The following is a 17,904-nucleotide window of genomic DNA, read 5'->3' as shown; positions in this document are numbered from 1 at the left end:
GCAGGGGCAGCAGGGGCTTTAGCTTTGCACCCCCCAGTCAAAAAGCATAGTACTGATGGGAACCTGCCTAGAGCAACAAGGATTTTTCTAAAACCACAGCTTTCAAGCTCCTTTTTAACGTAGTCCACGATAAGAAATACATTTTACATTGTGACCCAGTACATACATACAACACATAAATGGGGGGGGGGAAAGATTTATGACAGACTATTTATTCTTACATACTTCTGATATTTTTTAGTCTTTCCCATTTCCTGTAAAAAAAAAAAAGTACTGACCAGGGGCGCCTGGGTGGCTCAGTCGGTTAAGCATCTGACTTTGGCTCAGGTCATGATCTCTCGGTTTGCGGCTTTGAGCCCCGCGTTGGGCTCTGCGCTGACAGCTCAGAGCCTGGAGCCTGCTTCGGATTCTGTGTCTCCGGTCTCTTGGCTCTTCCATTGCTCAGGCTCTCTCTGTCTCTCAATAATAAATAAACGTTAAAAAAAAAAAATAAAAAAAAAATACTGATCAAAATCCCATGGTGCTGATTTCATGAGTCACTAATGGTTGGCAACCTGCAGTATGAGAAACACTGTTCTGAAGCGCACACTGTAATAAACACCACCAGCACCATATAAAAAGCAGCATTAATAGCACACTGTCATCATTACTAACGTTGTTGAGTGTTCTGTGTGTTTGTATGTATGTTACTGTCATTTCAATTAAAATCTTAAAATTGCTATAGGCCATGATACCAACTCTACTTTTAGTATTCCTGCGAATTGAAAAGGAGAAAAAAAAAAAACACCTTTTATTGAGTTCATCTTAACTTCGAATTTGGTGATGATTTGCAACAGCAGCACTTGCGTATGGCTAAATTCTCGTTACCGGATTAGTAGTTATTTGCTAGGCTTCAACCAACATTTTTGTTCAGCGGTGTTTGGTTTAGATCAAGTAAGCCGATATGCTTGTATAATGGAGTCTCTTCCTTCCCCCTGTTAAACGACAGTAGTTCAAAGACTGGAAACATTGCAAGAATAAAAATGGGGTTTGAAAACTAAAACGGGTGCCTTCCTTAATAGCTTCAGACCCTCCGCTGTCATACGAGGGATCTTAGAGCCCTCCTTTCCCAGCTGGGAGGATTTCTACTTTTTTTTTTTGAAATTAACATGCACCTACTCTGTTACTTCGGAGTAGGTACGCCACCCCACACGACACCCAGAGACACGATCTTGCACCCCCCCGCTACGCGCACACCGAGGGGCGCGAGCCCTCCCGGACGCACTCGTCATCTGCTGCACAGACCGATACAGGATGCTGGCAGATTGGAACCGGCCTTAACCTCTCCTCGCTCTCCTTCCCCAAATCAAAACCCACCGTAAACACCGCGTAGAGCCAGGAAACCTCATGGCTTTAATTATTTCCGTTCCCCGAGCTCCATGTGGCACACAGGACACCTCGTTTCCCTTTAGGCTTGCCGTCATCCTGCGAGGGGTGCGGAAGAAGAGAAAAGCACGTGTCCCTTTCCGCAGAGCCGAGGGCGCAGAGCGGAGGGCGCAGAGCGAAAGAGCGGGCCTGAGGTGGTGCCCTTCTTCCAACTCTCCTCCCCCCACCCCGAGCGCTGCAGGAAGATCCTCCAGCTCTAGCAGGGGTTGAGAGTTGGCGCCACCTGGCTTTTTAAAGAAGAACGGGATCGGGAGGTGGATGAGGTTGAGGATGACCCAGCGCCCTCCTTTCCAGCGCGCGCATGAGGGGCGTTTAGAAAAGCCGTGGTGCGCCTTCCACTTCAAAGCTCCCAGGGCAGCCGGGCAGCTGGCAACTGCGCGCTACGGAAGGAGAGGCAATTAACCTGCCGGGAACTAAAAAAAAAACAACCCGGGAACTGATGTTGGAATAGCGGATTCCACATTTAAGGCAGGCCCAATGTGCAGAAATAATTGTGGCAATTCAAAGCGTTACACATAAGCACCGATCAGTTTACACATTGGCCAGCTCTGGCTCGTTTCTATCAATCACTCTGTGCAAACTTCCTACACTGGCCGTGGAAAAAGAAAGAAGACGGGAGAGAGGGCATCCTAGGGTTCTGATCTCCACTCGGTTGCAACATTGGAAAGGAGGCATTTTGTGAAACAAATCTGTGCCTCGGTTTGTTCACATGCAAAATGGGGGAAACAATGCCTTCAATAACTGCTCCAAGTGACCCATGTAAAAAAGAAAAAGAAAGAAGGAAGGAAGGAAGGAAGGAAGGAAGGAAGAGAAAGAAAGAAAGAAAGAAAGAAAGAGAAAGAAAGAAAGAAAGAGAAAGAAAGAAAGAAAGAAAGAAAGAGAAAAGAAAAGAAAAGAAAAGAAAAGAAAAGAAAAGAAAAAACCTTTCCCTTTGGAGGGAAAGTGCTTCAGTGTTATTTTAGTAGGAAGGTACAATAATAGTCATAGTGAAAATAGTAATGGGCTGTTATTACCCATTCAGTGCTCTATAAATATGCACTGTTTGTATTTGTGTGTTTGGATATAATGAAATCACAGAATGACTAATATTTCGAGGATACTGCTACAAAATGTTTTATCTAGAACCTAGACTAGTTATCAAAAGTATTCATCTACCTATTATTCATCATGACTTTAAAGGGTGGGATCTAGAGAAAGGTATGTCTGGAAACTGCTTTTCCACGTAACCATGCAGGTGCACAAACACAGACACATGGATGCATAGAATAGGTACATATCAAGTGCATGTATGAAAATGTGTACATGTATGGGAAGTGTGGGTCTGCACTTACTATCACAATGACTCAGGTACAGTGCTATACAGTTTACAGAAGACTTGCATTCACTTTTCTTTAAATCTTGACAATATTAGGAGGTACCGTTAGTCCTCACCTTACGGAGGAGAAAACTGAGGCTCCGAAAGATAACTTACCCCAAAATTTGATGATGATATGAAGCTATAGAACCAGTCCTTTATTCTAATTCTGGGCCCTTCCTATATTTGGCAAATATGTGGCAAACACCTACTGTGTTCTTATGGCCACAAAGATTCAAGATTTATTCCACTGCCCTCAAGGAATTCACACCTAGTGGAGAAGAGAAATTGCAATCTTGTAGGATAAAAACTCTGTAATCAGCCTGAGGCTTGGTGAAGGCTTCCTAGAAGAGAACAGCCAGGCGGAATCTTGAAGCACAAGCTGCAGGAGTCTAATGAAGGAGGGAGCTGTGTACCAGCCAGAAAGACAATGCGTGCAAAGACACAAAGGCAAAAGAAACTCAGTGTCATTCAAGAGAGCTAGGGCTTAGCACGTGTGATGGGAAAGTGGGGGCGGGGGGGGGGGGAGAAAGGAGAGGATAAAGAGCGCCCTATACTCGGCATTTGGATTTTCCTGATGTCTCTAGGGAATGAAGAAAAGATTTAAAGTAGGGAAATGACACGATCAAATTGCATTACATAAAGATCACTCCAGCTGCTGTGAGGACAGACTGGAGAATACCCTGGCAGAGGAGAAATGATGTAATGATGCAGACAAAATTTAATATTTGTCATTACTAAGGCAGGAGGTTGTTGCGGGTGGATCTGAGAGATATTTAGGAGGAACTGGTAATAGCCAAGGAGCTGGCCTAATTGGTGGTAGAGCCACTCGCAGTGTACAACAGGGACTAGAAATCCAATCTGTTTTGAGCAGAGTGGGTTCTACGAATCTAGGTCCACCTGCACGTAAGTGACCTCCAGTAGGGAGCTGGCTATTCAGGTCTAGTGTTCCAAGAAAGGGTCTGAATTGTAGAGAAATATGTCATTAACCTCAAAGGAAATCATAGAATGGCAAATAAGAATTGCGACCATGCACTGAGTACTTGCTATGTATCTGGCACTGTGAAAAGCACTTTCAGTAGATTTTCTCATTTAATCCTCATAACAGCCGAAGGAAGGAAGTATGACGATTAAGTAGTGCTTAGGGAGTGGCTTTCATATACGGAAAGGTCCAAAAGAGGATCCTGAGGCTGATGTTTAAGAGGAATGGCAGGAGACCACTTTCTACTGTACACAAGAGGCAACATATCTACCTCCAGTTGGCGGAATTTTCAGTTCCATCCTTTCTCTGCATGCCTAGGACAACATCCTGGATTGGCTGTCTGGGTTGGACAGCCTATTCCCACCTGCTTAAGCCTTTGTGAAGGGAGATTCCTCAAACATGGTGCCCTGTGGGGTTCTTTTAGCCCCTAAGTCATCAAGGTCCCCCAGCATGAAGGTGATAGAAGAAAAGGCTGTTTCAGTGCCTTGAAAACTGCCTGTTCCACTCCACACCCAGGGAAAACAGATCACAACTGTTCCTTGAGACACTTTGGATTCCAACTAGGCAGCATCAGCCTAGTCCAGGTCAACCAGGGCCAGGCAGGCAGGAGGGACAAAGTGCCCTAGACTTCATTTTCAGTGTGGCAGACAGTTGCCCAAGTCATTGTCTCACATTGAGAAGGTGCTCCTCGAAAGCAAGCAAGAGCAGCTTTGTCTTATACTTAATGGTGGGTAATTTGTTAGCCTCTCCACGCACGCCCAACATTGATAATTTGGGAGTTTGTTGTGTGACAGGAAAGGATCAGTTGCATAGAATTCTGAACACTGGCTTTACTCTAATTATTATTTTGCCTCGTTATTAAAGTTGACTCGAGTTTTTGTCTTATGTTGGATTCAAACTCTAAACACAAGTAAGACTAGCTGCTATACTCCTCATTAGAGGAACCATCACCTTGTCCCAATGGCCCTTGAAGGCTCAAAGTCCCATGCAACAGAGCTGATATATTTAAAGGAGCACTGCCCAAGTAAAATGGTACAGACTTCCAGTTTTGCTTTAAATTTGCCCGTCTGAACCCAAGACTATTATATTTTGGCTAAATTATTCTTGGTTTGAATGAGAACGTGGGGTGAGGAATGTGGATGATGGAGTGGTAGAAGGAAGTATCCTAGAGAGTTGATCCATACTCAGCTAAACCGGTCATGGAGACTGGTGGACCCCCATATTTGCAGCTAACTCTCTTCAGGGAGTAAGGCGCCCCGACTAAGAAGCTACCCCGGGCTCTCCAGCTGTGCAATCTGGGGAAATCAGCACTCTGGGCTCCAGGATGAAGGAAGGGGCAGGAGCATCTCTAAAGCGTTCTGCAAGGTTAGCATTCACTCAGTCCTAACACAAGAATAAACAGCGTTCTATCCTCTGTTGCTTTTCCATCTGGTACGGGTAAGGGGTTCACTGTATGTTGACACGTGATAGCATCAGAGAATGTAAGAACAGAAATTGGATTTATGAATAGACCACCTAGATTAAAAATCAATAGATGTGTGTATATTATATTGTCTACACATAATACACACATGTGTGTACATATATATGCATATGTGTGTGTGTGTGTGCGTGCGTGTGTGTATGTTGTATATACATGAGGGAGAGAAATAGATCCAGCGAAATCGGTCAAGATATGCAGCAGGTTGATGACAAAGCCAGGTCCAAAGTACAGATTTTCGAACTACATGTCAGGTAATTTGCCTACTGGTCTCTGTATGAGTCATGTAAGTCATCAGAACACTGGATGATGTGATAAGATTCATGTATAATCAGCTCCATGTGTAGTGTTTTTCCTTCCCCCACCATCATTAATACTGTATTAGAAAAAGCTGCAAGTTCTGGCGACAGCATGCTTCTTCTTTTAAATGGGGGCTCTAAGAATTTACCCCTCCTTTTAATATTAACGCTACATGTAAATTCGCTGAAGGAGAATATCATTTTTCAGAGGTGATGATAGGGATCCATTTAATGGGAGAAGCTAAAAGAGGAAATTATCCAGCTTGTCCTTCCACTGAGGGTAATGTGGGGGTAGTGAGCCCTGTGGGCACTAGGCATGGGAAAGAGGGCACTTCCCCTGTTCCATCCCAGCTGTGCGCCCTGAGCAAATAACTTTACCTTTCTGGGTCTCAGTTCATCTTCAGAGAAATTCAGAAGTTGAATTAGATCATTTTAATGAACGCTGACATTCTGAGATGTCATCTAGAGAAATTCCGAAAGCAAACTGCCCCAACTTTTAGCCACTGCACCTAAGTCTTGTCTAGACTAGGGTCTAAGAGTGGTTTGCAGGCTACTGTCTTCACTTAGTTCATTCAGTATTCATTCGGTAAATATTTAAGTGCCCCATGTACTAAGGCCTGGGGATTCAACCAGTGTAACCCGACCAATTAAGGAAGCAGTAACAGGAAAACGTGCTTTTCAGGTATAATCCCAAAAGTGACCTATAGCCTCTGAATCTGACAATGCATCACTCTGCCACAGCTGGCTCTGGGTCCTGGGCAAGTCACGGCCTCCCCAGCCTGGCTTCTTCAACCGGCCCATCTTCAAGGTTCCCGTCCTGGGATACATTCAGTTCCTGAAAGGCCTCATTGATCGCCTCGGGCAGCGGCCAACTGCTCCTGTGAACGCTAGACGTCCCAAGTAACCCGAGCCCGTGGCTCCCTCCCATTTGGGGAGAAAAAAAAAAAAGAAAAGAAAAAAAGGATGTGGGGGGGGGGGGGTGGAATCGAAAAAGGAAAGGCGAAAAATACTGAGAAACATGTTTTGGCAGGCAAGGCCTTCGGAGACTACCATATGTGCTCCATATTGAGCAGGCCCTGGTCTTTGATGTTTTTTCTGAAAGTAAAGACATTATTCTTTCTCAAACTGTGCCTAAGTACTACAGACATTAAAACAATGAGGCCCGAACGAGCGGACCCGGCTCTAAGTGTTTAATTCGTCCTTCACCCAAGTGCTCGCCACCAGTTAGCTCCCCCGTGTGCACCCCGACTGCCGCCCGGGTTGCCAACCCGTCCCGGGCCCCATCCCCCATTCAGGCCCGCGTTTGTCTGTGTCCTAGAACATCTTCGCGCCAAGTTCGGAAGTAAGTACTTTCCCAAACGCCCGGCGCAAACTCCCCAGATGTTTCCTGCGTCACGGAAACGAGCCCAGGTTGGATCTGAAGCATTCTTACGACGGCGGGTCACGGGGCCCGCCCGGCGCCCGCGAGCCCGGCTCCTCCGCGAGCTGCGGGGTGCGCCGGGGGGCCTCCCGCACTCCCCGGGTTCGCGCCCACGGTGGCTCGCTGGGGAGAGGCCAACAGGGCGGGAAATTGGAGGGGTGGGCATTTTATTACTTGCAGAATTGTGAATCACAACCGAAGATCCCTAGTAAATTTACACTCCGATCTCTGGGGAGCTGATCAGTCACTCACGGGCTGATTGTAAATTCCTCCTTCTCTGTGCCTCCCTCGACCCACGGCCGGACACAACGGGGACCTTAACGGGGGACCTGAATCCACTCGGGGAACGGGGAGGCCTGGGCCCGCCGTAAGCGACAGACCAATAGACTGGAAACTCTCTACCACGGGGCAGGATCGTGGCGCGAACCCGGGACCCGCTCTCGCGCGAGCAATGCTTCCCAAACTGGGGTACCTCCAAGGTGGGCGGGTCGTGGAGGGCTCTCGAGCCAGAGGAGCGGCGGGCGAGGCCCCGCTGCTTCCGGGTCTCGGCAAGTGCTTCCGAGGTGCGCACCACGTGGCTGGTTTCTGCGCTTACAGATCATTACAAATAGCCGAGGAGAAGATTAGCGCCAACAGAGCACGGCGATGACCGTGGTCTATGACTACGCTTGGGTGGGTGACAGTAGGGCCCCTCTAAGTAGCCGTAGTCAGGCCCCAGGGCTCAAGCACGTCAACATCTACACTCTGCTGACCCAGAGATTCGAGAAGGGTGGGGGGGGGGTGGGGGGCACAAGAGCGCCGCTTCAGCATCCTGGTCCCACCCATGATCGCAGGTACTCGGACACGGCCCAAGTCACCCCTTTACCCCGAGTAAATTCGCTGAGATGACCTTTCTGTGCTTTGGCCTAGGAAGGTCTCTGCTCCTGGTCATCTGGACTGGGCCTGCCTCAGTCTTGTGAGCTCAGCTCTGGACCGTCGAGGGTGAAGAAAGGAGCACTACGAGGCAGAAGTAACTAATATCTGCAAATGTCAGCTGGAGCGGGCTCCCTCGACGCCAAGGTGCTTGTTATCCAGGAGGAATCAGCTTGTGTTGGGGCGCTGGGCTGAGAAATGGGAGCAGATCCTCGAGGTAGTCTCATATATGAGCCTGGAATTAATTGAAAAGGCACGGAACACACGCACGTGTGTGTGTGTGCGCGCGCGCCTTTGCTTACATTTGCTCTCAAATAATTGCCCCTTTTCCTTTGAAGCGACCGTTTTGTCAACCAGGATCTATTGTCTCAGCTCCCACTGTGTGCTCAATATCGCCACCAGACCCTTTGGGGCATTCAAGGCCACAGAAGACTAGGTTCTTGCTCGTGAACCTTGCTCAGGACTGGGAATTAGTGGAAGAAAGGGAGGTCGCCCATTAAAATTACTTATTGTGCTGCACTTTTTTTCTGGAATGAACTAAAGGCACCCTGAGAAGAATATGATAATGTATGCTTGCACTTCCGGGCTTGGCTTCCTTTTTCTGACCCTTCCTCAACTGGGCTTTTCCTCCTCAAGAGATTTGGAGGGTGAGTAGAGAAACTGCCAGCCCAGGTAAGTATGGAAGCCACATGGTCTCGTGAATGGAAAAAAGGAAATCATCTCCAAATGCAACCAGGCAGGTGGGGGTAGATGGAGTCTGAGAAGGAATGGGAAATCTGAATAACCCCCAAGGCAGCAGACTCCATACCCAATGGTGAGGTGTGAGAAACAGTCAACATTTGGAGTCAGAAAGAGTTTTGGCAGCTGTTAGATAACTTCCTGATCTACAATAAAGTTCATGTGACCTAGAGGATGTTTTCCGCAATTCTGTTGCCTGGCTACCTTCCTCTCTCCAAGTCTGCGAGTTTGAGAGATTTTTCTGGGTCTGCATTGAATGGCGGTGCTGGCTGAATGCATGCCCTCGAAGGGGTCCTGACAGATGGCAGCTGCTCAGGTTGGACAGGCGCAGTCCAGGTCTCACTGATCCGTTGCCTCCTCAGTTTTCACCTGCCAGGTGACATAGAGGCTCCCCTTTTTGCGATGGGGAATCCAGGTGTCCCCCATTTCTGGCACCCAAACTGTTTGTTCCAGACCTTACCCAGATGGTGCAAACTAAACTTTTTTTTCCCCTACGTAAAGTCCCAAGCGCCTTACTCAGTCCCAGTGTCCTCAGGCCACGACAGCCAAGTTTCTGCAAGGCGGTCTCCCATAATCAGTGCCTAACCACTATGGAAACACATGCAAGATGTTTACTTTCTTTAGTGGAAAAAAAAAAAAAATGCAAAGGGAGCCCGGCTAGCTCTTCAAGACTCCCTGGGAAGCATTGTGCATTGAGAGAGTCCCAGATCCTAGCAAAGGATGATGCAGGTGTTACCTCTCAGTCCCTGTGGCCAGCTAGTCCTCACATCCTCCCACTCCCAGAACGCCTAGTCATGCATGTGCGGACTGGCCCACAGGCACGTGAGTAGGAGGCCGTGCTCCATGGGCATCACAGGTCTGGATATTTGCACAGGTTCTGGCCTGTTTGAGGGACCATCCTTTGGGTCTGTAGAATGTGGGCAGCTGAAGTGCAGCTGGAGGGTAATAGAAGTAAGTGAAGAGCAATAGCAAGAATGCAGAGATCAAACCTTGCCAACTAGGGTCAGAGAACGTACACGGGGGCAAGTTCTCAAACTTGCACTGGTGAGATGCAGAGGTCAGGGTTTGGAATTTTGCAGAGCTGTTCGTAACTGGTGGGGGGAGGGAGGTGATCAACCCAGCAATCATACCTTGGCATGGGAAGGGGAGCTGGAAGTTTTGTCACATTTCTAGAGCTTCTAGAAAGAAACTGCATCTTTTCTCTAAAGATGAATAAACAAATGCACTATGATGAGGATCATCAGGGCTAGGAACGGCACTTCCAAACCCCTTATTGGGCAAATGTCCCAGTTTTGCAAAGGCAGAAATAAACTCTGAGGCCAAGATGCCAGCTCCAGTCTAGAAGCTAAGACCCAACCCAGGTATACCTGGCCTCAGAAATGCACTAAGCACTGGCCTCTGACAGGGAGGTCAAGCGGGATCTTCTCCGGGAGCTGTGGATGTGTCCTAACTCCTGATGGATTCTGGGGGCAGGGTTGGTCATCATCAGCAAAGGAGAGACTTACCTTAAACCTACCGCTGGGAAGGAAGTGGGAGTAGTAAGTCTTCTTAAGTACTCCAGGAATGTCTCCCATTTTCTGCCAACCCATAAGCACATTATAGTCTAATTGTTACCCGTAAGTGCCTTCCAGCCCTGCACAACTACAAACTCTGGAGCTCAGAGCCTACCTGTGTGCTTGACTTTGCCTGACATGGAGTGGATGCCAAAGAAGCAGCTATGGGCTTTATCATCGGTGCAATCCCCAGCTCGCAGCCATCTCGCAGAACCCAAGCTGTCCTGGTTTTCTCATTTGGATCCATTTCTTTTTGCTCTTGGCATAAGAAATCATTCTGGTCACTAATGACTGTAATAAGATCACTCTGGCTTAAGTCACCCAGGATGGCCTGGAGCCCAAGAGGCTCCCCTGGGGTGGTGGATGCTGGGCCCCTCCCTATGGGTGGGGGAGGGGCCTCCACCTGACGTGGCCACACCTCCCAGGGCTTTTCCCACCTCCTTCTCTGCTGCCACCACCACCTTTCCCTACCCACCGCCAGTAGGTAAAGCCCTGCCATAGACCAGACCATGTGAATGTGCCTTTCCCAGGCAAAGAACCCCACAGATCCTGAAAAAGGGAATTGGGTTGGAGAGACCAGTGGAGGAACCCAGTGGAGACCAACAAGCCTTAGCTTCAGTTGTTAGAAATTGAGGCGGGGTTCCAAACACCCTTCCAATTTTGTGTACAAGTATTTTCCTTTTTCTTTCCCTCTCTTCCTACAGTTTTCTTGCTCTTTTCATTTCTCTCTTGAATTTACTGATTTTGTTTTTTCTTTTTATAGTTTCCAGACCGCCAGAGTCTCTGAGAGGAGAGGAGATTTTATACCTGAGTCATGCCATTCTGGTTGGAGGAGGAAAAACCAAGTTCAGTTCAAATTGGCGACCTAGTCTCAGTCTCATCGTCAGGCTCTTCCACTTGGCGTTCCTAAGGTCAAGTGTGGTGCCATGAGCAGCCGCAAAAAATGTAGCAAACTATGATAGAGGAGAAATACATGGATGCAGGGAGGCTTTCTTAACTCCAGAGGGAGGAGGTAGAGGGACTTAACTAGCTGGCATTTAGGAAATCATCATAGTCTCTCCCTCTCCCACCACAAGGACTATAAAGTGAGTTAATATACCCTGATAGGGTTTTTTTTTTTTTTTTTTTATTCTATTAAATGATCATTCATTTAGCCGCCTCCAGGTTTGGAACAGTGCTCCAGGGGCAGTTAGGGCCCAGAGGTCTTAGAATAACCAGAAAATGAGGAAATGCACCTGATACCCCTGAATTTCCCATCCATGCCCAAGGGGAACAGGGAGCTCAACAAGGGTGAGTATAGCTTTAGAGACTCTTTAAAACAATTCATCTTGAACGCCCACCTGGAGTCTGTGCCCCATGCAGCTGTACTGACCAAAAGAGAAGAATGTGGGCATCTGGCTCCCTAATTCTCCTTGCCCAGGCCCAGCAACAGGAGACTAAAGGAAAAGGAAAATGGGGAAGTAAAAAGACAATGGAGAGCATCTGGGTTAGGACTGTGCCTGTGTAGGAGAGGAAACAAAAATTTCCCTAAGCGAGTCTCAAATCACAATTGCTCCCCCTGCCCCGGGCCACACACAGACCTCTACACCCTCCCTCCTTGCTTTTTGGCTTTACCTGTTCTGTCTGTCCCCTCTTTCCTTCTGCAAATGCCTCAAATTCAAAATCTAAGGCATTTTCTCAAGTGTAGGCGAGCAGTCACCAGACAGCCTCTCTGTGGATGAAAAGGAAGTCCATGACACCAAGAAGCAACTACTGAACAAGTTCTGGGAAGTAGGGGTGCCAATAAGAATGTTTGGGTGGTGGAACCCCCAGGGTTTCACTGCTAGGAGTTGAACCATGGGTTTCCAGAGCCCACACTCAGTCCTCCCCCCAATTTAGGGGCAAGTGGTCTCTTCTGCTCGCTGGACAAAGCCTGGCCCTGACAGGTGGAGAAAGGTCCGAGGCGGCACTTGGAAGTTTAGGACCATGTTAATTCCTTCCTAGGTCTCCCCGGGCTTCAAAGCCCCAGGCTGAAGGGAAGTATTTGGGCTCAGTTCAGATGCTCGTGGCAGGAACAGAAACTCAGGTCCAGTGAATCTGAGTTTAAATCTTCTCAACCCTGGTGTGATGGGGAAAGAAAAGTGTGGGGTAGACTTTGGACTCTTCTGGCTGAGTAAGAGATTCCTGGTAACTGACCTTCTCATGAATATTTTGGGGGAATAGGTACAAAGGTGCTACAGCTTAAAATGGTGTCCAAGGCTTCGAGTCCTTAGAACCAATTTCCCACCACTTACATCACTCTCCAGGAATATATATTAGAGACACATGGAAAGCAGCTCATCTCTCTCTTCAAGGTCAACCAGAGACCTAGCCCAGGCTGCAGGACCTATCTGTGTCATCAACTCTCAGGATGTTGCTAGAAGCAAGAGGATGGTAGTAAGGATCCCTAAAATTTGTTTGGATGCACAGACCTATGGCTCTGATCAGGTCCCTCCTCTCTGCACCTCAGTGTCCTTGCAGGTACACAAGGTTTGGAAATACTCCTCTTATGGTTTGTCAAGATCGAGCAATGTACAGCCTATAAAATGCTGGACCCTTAATAGGCTCTCACTAATAGTAGTTCTTTCTCTCATGTTCTGGAAGTAGGGGCAGGCAGATTTTATTACTTCTCTTAAAAAAAATCTTTTGGGGCGCCTGGGTGGCTCAGTCGGTTGGGCGGCCGACTTCGGCTCAGGTCATGATCTCACGGTCCGTGAGTTCGAGCCCCGCGTCGGGCTCTGTGCTGACAGCTCGGAGCCTGGAGCCTGTTTCGGATTCTGTGTCTCCCTCTCTCTGACCCTCCCCCGTTCATGCTCTGTCTCTCTCTGTCTCAAAAATAAATAAACGTTAAAAAAAAATTAAAAAAAATATATATATATATTTTTAATTAAGTAAGCTCTACACCCAAGGTGCGGATCAAACTCCCCACCTTGAGATCAAGAGTTGCTTGCTCTATGGACTGAACCGGTCAGGAACCCCTACTCCTGTTTTCTTGATGGAAGAACCCAGGCCAGGTCCTGGAAGAGCAGCAGAGGACCACCCATAACTTCCCTGACTTAGATTGAGCCCCTTGGCCAGCGCCTGAGTTCTGCTGTGGTAGTGGACTCTCAGCTCCTCCCCCCCCCCATCCCCATAGCAACTAGGAGCCCAGGCCCAAGGTAGGGGAGGGCCTCCTGCACCAAAAGGGGGCCCAGTCTGTAGTAATCAGACTCTGAAAAGCTCCTGCCATAGGTTGGACGTGAGTAACTCTGAGTTCATTTGACAGCCAAAGGGCAAGCAACTCTTGGTGCAGAGAGCGGTGGCTTCCCCAGGCCAGCCTTGCTGCCTTGTCCTCTCCTCCAGAGCAGGCACACTCATTGTGCCCCACCGGGCGCTGGGCTCTAATTCCCCCTACCCAGTGCCCACCCCTTACCCAGATTTACAGAGCAGCCTGGGATTCTCAGGGCTGCCGAGTGGCTGCTAGAGGAGGAAGGAACGTGGGGAGCCCTGGGCTCTGCTGTCTCCACATCCCTTAATGCCCAAATGCTTGTCCAGGAGCAAAGGCAAGGAGGTGGTGCCTACTACCTAAGCCAGGCCCTACTCCTTGCTTAAGGGCTACAGGCAGGCCTTGTTTTTTTAAAAACCTGCCACCCTAACCCTATACAATTACCAAAAGCCAAAACAGTCCCCAAATCTTATTTTTTCCCCCACAACCGCCCCGCCACACCTGAGGGCCCCAGTCAGCGGCAACCGCCGTGGGCACCACCTTACTAACCTTTGGAGGTAGATCCAGGAAGGAAGAGAAGAAGCAAACTGCCCTTCAGGATGAGAGAGCAATATTCATTCCTATCACTAGGAGAAGGCGGATGATCTGGAGCTGTCGCCCCCGGAGGGCTGGCTTGGTGCATGGAAGTATTTAGCAGGTTCAGTGCTATTACTGCCTAACAGGGTGTGAAAAGGAATATGAATGTGAAATAGTGTGGGAAAATGGAGAGTTTCCAAAGCAGGGAGCGAGGCCCCTCCACTGCCCCGCCTGGAAGGCTCAGAGTCTCTGCTGCCTCACGAGCAGCGCCAGGAGGCGCTGCCACTGGCCTGAGACCACTGGGGGAACTTGTGGACAAGAGATTAAGGACCCGACGAGCGGGGTGGTGTGGAGTCTACAAAAGGCGGAAGGTGTGTCGGGAGTCAAGCTGGCAGCATAAGGGAGAAACCTAGGCAACGCCTTATTGGCTCTCCCTGCCTGGCTGAGGAGGCAGACCCCTGGCAGCTTCTCGGAAATTCACCACCTCCCTACCGAATGCACCGATAAAGACGGACTTCTTACTAATTTTTTATTAATTCTATGAAACAGCCTATCAATCCACTGAGTAAAAATGACAAGAAGTATGCGGGTGCTTTCTGCAGGTGGTGGGAGTGGAGGTGAAATGGAAAGGTCCTCGTTGATGGAAATTTCTCCAATTCCAGATCGAGAGCGCACAAACCCGACAAGCATCCCTACACTACAAGGACTCCTCCTCGCCATCTGACAATAATCCCCCATCCTGGCGCACACAGGGGTTTAGACTCTCCCACCTCCCAGGCCTCGGCAATCCCAAATTCCAGGCCTCCCAAACCACTGAACGGCAACAGGGGGAGCCAGACCCCAGGCCGCGCCCCCAGGCTAGGTTGGTGCCTAAGCGACTTCCCCTGGGACGGGAGCGGGACCTCCAAGGACAGCACTAGAGAAGGCCTGGGACCAGGGTCTCCCTGGTACAACGTAGAACTACCTCTCAACCCCCAACCCAACTCGCCCGGAACCGGGCTCTGGACCGTCGTCCAGGTCTTTTCCAGACGCGAACTCTACTACCAAGTGACGCCTCTGCGCTCGGGGCCGTCTGGCTGGAGTAGCACTCACAGCCCGGGAGGCCGAAGTGCGAATGCCTCCCTCTGGGACAGGTACCACTGCATTTGAGGGGCGCATTGCTAGTTTGGAAACGCTTGGGGTCGGGAGAGATAGCCCGCCCCCCTTTTGAGAACATTTCCGCAGACCAGACTGCACCGGAGCAGTTGGGCGACGGGTGCAATTGGCCGCAGATAGTACCAGGTTTGGAAACAGACCCCAGCATATAATTCCAATTCCCCAGTACTAAGGCCTATTCCAGAATCGGTGGCCGCGGTCACCCTGGTTTTCTCATGCACATCATTCAACGTTCTAATCCAAAATCAAAGTTCCAGGACCTGATTTTGAGAGGGGCACCGATGAGAGAGGAGCGGGGGGGGCGGGCAGGACAGACAAGCAAACGCTCGCCCGGCGGGAGAACGGGGAAGCACCGGGACTTGGGGACCTCGTCAGCCTGAAAAAAAGCCCTCGCAAGTCTCCAGCCTCAGGTTTCTGCCCCCCCCGAACCTCCGGAGTCGAGCCCCACGCTCCTCCTCCCGGGAGCGGGAAGGACGGAACGCGCGGCCCGAGGTGGAGTCGATGCCTGCGGCCCCAGCACGCGGCCAAGCCAGCCTCGGCCCCCGGCCTCCTCCACCCGCGCCGGCGGCACGACCTGAGCTCTCAGCTCCTCCCCCGGGCCCCGCGCACCCCTGCCCTGCGCCTCGGGCCTGGCGGCGGCCGGCCAAACCGCCTTTCTTTTCCTGCCTTCCCCAGTGAGCTCACTTCCTCCCCGCGCCGCTCCCTTGCGTCAGCCGGAACCGGCTCCCGGGCCGGCCGCAGCGGCGGGGCGCACAGACTCCGGGCGTGGCGCCTTCTCCGCGCCCCTGTCCTTCCCCGAGGCGACGTCCGTGAGCGGAGAGAAGCTCCACTAGCAGGAAAGGGGAGGTCGAAACCTCTGCGAAGAGAGAAAATGGCTTCATCCGTCGCCAGACTTCGCGCGGGCAGGAGCGCCGAGAGAGCGAGGCCCGACCGGGCAGATTCATCGTGACACCGCCTTGACTCGGGCCCAGCAGCCTGCGGCTGTCTTCTTTCCTTCTCCCCCGCTCCTTGTCCCCTTGTTCTCCTTTAGTCTTCACGTGCGTTAAAAAATTCATATGCAAGCACGTTGAAAAAGCAACTTCGCATTTTAAAGTCGGCAGCAGCGGAGGGAGAATTACAAATAGGATTGGGTTTAATTAGCTGGTAATTCTCTTCGCTTGCCCCCATAATTAAACAGAGATTCTAGAGCGGCTTCAGGGCTCACAAGTGATTATTACAAGCATATTTTACATTTACATTAAAGTGCTGTCCCCGGGGTGTAATCCAAGATTTGGCTGCATTTATTCGGATTTCGAACCTGAGCGCTGAAGCCAGAATACTGCTCCCCAGCTCTGTTGTGGGATGGCTGGGGGGGGGGTGGGGGTGGGGGTGGGGAAGAAGCTGTTGTTTAGTTTCCCTGGCTGATTTTCTATTTTGTCCAGTTCTGTTTCCGGGGCGAAAGAAAACACAGCCGAAGGCTGGAGAGCCTTCAGCCTCAGATCCCACCGACACTCACGCCAAAAGAATTTTTAAAAAAAACCCATCCTTTTTTAAAGCGTGAAATTGTGCAAAACTCAGAGCCACCTCGGTGGTTCCCCACCACACACACACACACAGGGGCACATCCAGCCCAGACACTATCGGCCCCACAGCGGATGGGGCTGCCCTTCGCGTGGACTGTCTCCCGGTAGAGATCCGGAAGCCCTGTTTCGTGACTATTCAGTCCCTCCACTCCCGCGCTCTCTTCTCCCCCATTTCATCTTTGTCGCCGCAGCGATCTACCCACCTTCCTCCCTCTGCGACTCCCTGCGAATCGGCGCTACTTCCCTAGCCGAGCCACCGCCTCTGTCGGGTCCCGGGACGCGGCCAGCCCGGAGCTCCAGAAAGGCACTGGAGAAGGCCTGGGGCCGCGCTCTCCCCGGTACAGCGTAGAACTATCCCCCCCACACCCCACCCCAACCCCCGCCCGCTCACCTTGGGACCTCGCAATGCGAATCGTCCCCCACCCCCTCCTCCGCCGCCTGACAGTTTCCAGGCTCCAGGCGAAGCGCGTGTCCGTGTTGTCACCAGATCCACGAGGGCTTTTGATGAGAGCTGCTTCCCTTTTGAAAACACCATTCCCTTTCCCCAAGAGAAAAGGATCTATTTTCCTGGACTGGTTTAAACACACACACATACGAAAAGTATCTGTGCTGTGAAAACATCAGCCTTTAACAGTTGTCTTGGAGTGGAGTAAAGACTTTCAGGAAATGATGGAGATAGGCCTGCTCAAGTAACCCATCCCCCAGACTGTCATTTCTCTGGCTACCCCTGCTCTTGCCTGGCCCTCTGCATCATTTTTTTTTTTTTCCTTAAAACTTTTCCGAACGCAGCCTCTTCCTTATTTATGCCTTTATCTTAAAGAAAAGATCCCTGGAAATAACTACCAAACCAGAGGAGAGGCTCTCACCACTCCCAGTTTCACCAATTAGGGGCACAGGCTGGCTAGGTACCAGGAACATCTTTGAGCCCAAGTCTACTCATCTGGAAAGAAATGCTTAGAAGAGATGAATTCTAAAGGCCGATTTCCACTCTTAAATTCAATACTTTTCAGACACAACGTTTCTTCTTACTTCTGAACTATTGAAGATATACACGTATGTACATTCCAGGAAGGTTCTGTGACAAGGTGCAGATGAAGAGGACATTTTAAACTTCTGACGGTACCCTCTTTGGCTGCTTCCTCCCAAACCAGCTTTTCCCTCTGAGCGCAGAAAGAGAACACCAAGGATAGGTCTCCTGAACACAGCCAGCGTCTAAGTCCACTTG

The 17,904-nt window shown here is 50.1% G+C and overlaps 1 long non-coding RNA gene across 1 annotated transcript; it reads right to left on the bottom strand.

Moving 5' to 3' along the window:
- Positions 1-489: 489 nt before the first annotated feature.
- On the bottom strand, positions 490-11,867 carry LOC122216931. Its single transcript, XR_006201196.1, has 3 exons — positions 11,778-11,867; positions 1,357-1,464; positions 490-974 (listed from the first exon to the last, which is right to left on the bottom strand). It is a non-coding gene; the product is annotated as an uncharacterized LOC122216931 (long non-coding RNA).
- Between the last annotated feature and the right edge of the window lie 6,037 nt (positions 11,868-17,904).

Source organism: Panthera leo, chromosome B1 (genome assembly GCF_018350215.1).
Source record: "Panthera leo isolate Ple1 chromosome B1, P.leo_Ple1_pat1.1, whole genome shotgun sequence".
NCBI lineage: Eukaryota > Metazoa > Chordata > Mammalia > Carnivora > Felidae > Panthera > Panthera leo.
This window is presented reverse-complemented; position numbering and strand designations above follow the sequence as displayed.